Source organism: Triticum dicoccoides, chromosome 7B (genome assembly GCF_002162155.2).
Source record: "Triticum dicoccoides isolate Atlit2015 ecotype Zavitan chromosome 7B, WEW_v2.0, whole genome shotgun sequence".
Lineage (NCBI taxonomy): Eukaryota > Viridiplantae > Streptophyta > Magnoliopsida > Poales > Poaceae > Triticum > Triticum dicoccoides.
The window spans coordinates 270465472-270469805 of NC_041393.1; positions in this window are offsets into that span (position 1 = coordinate 270465472).

The following is a 4334-nucleotide window of genomic DNA, read 5'->3' on the forward strand; positions in this document are numbered from 1 at the left end:
TCAGCTCCACTGACCTCCTTGCCCACTTTGCACGTGCGGGCATTATGTCCATCAGTTCCCCCACATTTGGGGCAAGTGTAGCTATTACGTGTGTTGTCTCCATTGGTAGAAAGCTGGGTGGCTCCAATCTGCTTGTTCTTGTTGACAGTGGCATCTGTGCGGAGTGGGCATGTTCGGTAGTTATGGTTGCTCACGATGTTGCAGAATCCGCATGCCCTTATCCCGAGAGGTTTGTCGTCCGGGCCAAATTCCACGCGCTCGATGGGGCGTGGTGGCTTTTAGGTTGCTGCTTGCGTCCTGCTCTTCTTCCCCTTTGTGTTTGAGAATATGGGTTGTTTAATCACCCTTTCCTGCTGCTGCTGGTAGGATGTGCTATTGTCATGCCGTTCGCCTACAACACCATCAAGCTCATGATCTTGCATGTGAGCTTGTCGGTGCTCTTGAGTGTGCACATGGGCAAGCTCTGGTTGATGCTGCTCCTCTTCCTCGTTGTCAAACGGGTCAATAGCTCCCAGATGGTTCATCTCGGATAACATTGTAGCAATATCCTGCTCAATGGCTTCATTGTCTGTGACACCTCCATTCAGCCGAATGCATGGCGTCAAGTTCTTTTTCAAGTTTGTCCATGACGACCCGCGACCTCGCCATTTGCTCTTGGCTTCTCAATCTTTTTCTATGCACCCTCATGTTCAGCGTCAGCAGTGAGCTTTTAATGCAGCATTGGGATGCCTTGTTTGACGCTACTGTCCTCAAGTCATCTCTATCAAATGTTGGCTGGATGTTCGGGCGTTTGGTGTATCTCCTGAGGATGTATTTACCTAGAATGTTGGCAACCTTAATTGTCTACATCATGCAGAGGACATGCACGCAGAAAATACATGTATTGTTTTTGGAAGAGGTGCATGTTTTTTGTCATTTCATTCGAACAAAAACTTTGCAAAAAAAGTAGTACAGTATGTAACATCTTTTTTGTAGTCCTCACCTGTGTGGTCCCATAGCCTGCACTCGCACTCATATGTTTCTCCCACAGGGTCTGCAACGAGCTGGAACGCGTGTTGATCCCACACAGACAGTTTTTGCGGGTGGTTGTAGCGCACGAGGTACTTTGTGGGCTCTTCCATCTCTGTCGCTGTGAAGAGTGTGCTCAGTTTTAGCCTATTTCTGATCTCGCTGTACACAGCTCATGTGTACAGCTTTGCCATCTGGGTGTCAAACCCATAGAAGGTCAGCGTGTTTTGTTCCTTCTGCACATGCAAGAATGATGACCAAATTGTTAGTTTTCTCATAGCAAAAACTTCTAATAAAGTTTTACTTTAGTAAGCATGTAATTTTTTGTCTTACGACAAGTGATAGAGCTATACCCAGTTACCCATTGTCTCCTAGTTCTCTGTTTGCCTCCTGGTTTTGACGTAGGAGTTTACCTAGCTAACAAACCGGTGTAGGTTATGTCTCTTACTTACGTAGTTCTTCTTGAGCACATAGTTCATGCTCTCACTTTGCTGTGTGGATGTCATTTTGGCGCAGAAAATTTCTTTGAAGTAGGTTGATATCCATCTCTCACGTTCGTTCCACATGCCCACCATTGTGGCATCATCATGGAGGTTGTACTTATCCATGAGTCTTTTCCAGGCATCCTCAAACTCAGTTGGCATGAGGGGCCAGTTGAGCATTGATGTGAATTCATCCTTAAAGTCATCGTGCAGGTAGTACAGGTACGTGAGGTGTTCCCTATACTTCTTCATAATGTGCCAGCGGCATAGCTTATGTACTATGTTCTTGAAAACATCTGCGATCACCAAAGCCATTGCCGGGCACTGGTCTGGTAATGAGAAAATAGACTCGGAGTGCTCAGCAGATGGTTGTGCATATATACCAATAGAACTGACACAACATTTTTACTGTGTTATTTTCCTTTTCTTTTTTGGATGGGGGTGGTGGTTGGGGGTGGTTTTGGCGGTTGTACCTATGAGGATGCATGTAGGATCCTTCCTTCTCATGCACCTTAAAAATGTCTTCAACAGCCACTTGAATGAATCTGCATCCTCATCTCTTATCAGGGAGAAACCAAAGAATGTAGTCTGTAAGTGGTTGTTAGTTCCGACAAACACCCCAAGTGGCATATGGTACTTGTTGGTCTTATATATTGTGTCAAACGTTACGCAGTCCCCGAAGTCCTGATACGCCCCTCGGCAGCTTGAGTTCGCCCAGAATATGTTCTTAACTTTGTCGGACTCATCGAGTTGCATGTCACACAAGAATTCCCTGTTTATAGCTTTCATCTCCCTAAAGAAGTTGACAGTCTTTAGGACATCGTCCACATCATCAATCCTTGAATTCTTTGCTTTCCTGCATATTGAAAGTTCATTGAAAAATGCATGTTGAACTGGCGTCAGGTCATGCGTTGCGTAATATGTTAGTACTGACAGACGAAAAGATGGAGGCGGTTTATGGGAGGAGAACAAGTTTGTACTTACAGGTTAACCAGGTCTTTGGCATTCATTTCGAGGAAGTAGCTACCAGGGTCATCACCGCCCAGTATGCTCATGATTTGCGCGTTTCAATGCCTTTGAACTGCAGGTACTTGACGTACTCCAAGATTGTTTTGTCAAAGTTTTTGTGGGAGTGCAAGAATACAAGCATTTCTGCGGTGAGTTGTAGCATGTGGTTGTGTTCCCAGACTATCTCTTCTACGACAAATGTTCCATCCTTTTCCTTCTTCAGCCTCATTTTAGCCCCGCAGTTAGTTCTGGCTGTCATCTTGTTATGCTGTCTATTTGCTTCAGACACCTTGGATTCATAAACTCCATGGCACGTACAATAAAGGTAGGCTCTGGTCTTAAACTTGGGGCCTTCCCTGATAGCAAAACCCGCGTGCTTCGCATATACGTTGTAGAAGTTCTTTGTTTCTTCGGAAGTTTCAAACTGCATCTCTAGCCTTGGCAGAACGTAAGCTTCAATGTCAGGTGGCTGCACGCAACAGTGACCAAATAAAAACGTAGTTATGAAAATGTTAGATGGGGTGGTCACAGCACCATGGTATGGACTGTGCTTGCAAGTTTTTTTATATGGATACTTACATGTGTATAGCTCTGCGCTGCCTCCGGTGTTTGTTGTTCACCCTGGTTTATGGGCGCGGGTGGTGTCACCCTTGGCACATGCAGCAATGCATCTCTTGGAGGGAGCAACGTTGACGAAGATCTTCGTCTATCATTGTACGGCCGTCTCCCTTCAAATTCATTGTGAGGTTGCTCCTGTCTATATGGCTCCTATCTTGTACTTTTGAACCTGCTAGAGTGGCCAAAATTTATGTCTCTTTGGCCTGGTCTTCCCGTCGCAACGCTTTTGCAGCACGGATGATTAATGTTGATGGAGCGATTGGTGGAAGCCTTGTTGCAACCCATCCACGGCTTCCTGTCCTTGGCTTTTTGCATGCGTTGGGGAAGGAAAACATTTGTTGTTGGTGATATTGTTGGCCTTGTTGCAACCCAGCAGCAGCAAAGCTTGCATTCTCAGATATTGTTGTTTGCTGCATAGAAGAACCTGTCCGTGCTTCTGATGATTCCGGTGTATCTTGAAATCTGCCTGTATTGTTGAAGTATCCAGGTGGTATTTCTGGTGTTACCCAACCAGGTGGTGCCCCATATCTGTTTGGCTCATCAAACGCTTGCTGTGTGCGCCGCCTTGCATGCTTCTGCAAATGACATTCAACAGTTTTGTGATTAATCTAGTTTTGTTTTCAGTCGAACTGATGAGCGTTCATGCTCAACACTGATGTACTGATGAACTATTTTCTAGCACTGCTTGTAAACTGGACATTGAACTGATGCATGACTTCTCTTTTGTTCATCTATAACTTATGCAACTACACTAGAAGTCATTGAACTTACTGTGTAACAATTTTATATTTTTTTCAGTATCAGTTTTGTTACTCGTTCGAACTGATGCAATTACATGACTTGTACTCTTAGAAATAACAACATACAACTTTTAGTGGTAGCTGAACCTTAGTACTATCTACTTCGACTGATGCATAAGTTTAAGCTTTTTTACTTGAACTGAAGCTAGCATATTAGAGGTACTGACAATAACCTCAACATCCTAATCGTGCATCAATGCATCTACATTACAAGTACTGCTAGTTTATGCATTATTGAACTTACTGTGTAACAATTTTATATTTTTTTCAGTAACAGTTTTGTTACTCGTTCGAACTGACGCAACTACATGACTTGTACTCTTAGAAATAACAACATACAACTTTCAGTGGTAGCTGAACCTTAGTACTATCTACTTGGACTGATGCATAAGTTTAAGTGTTTTTTACTTGAACTGAA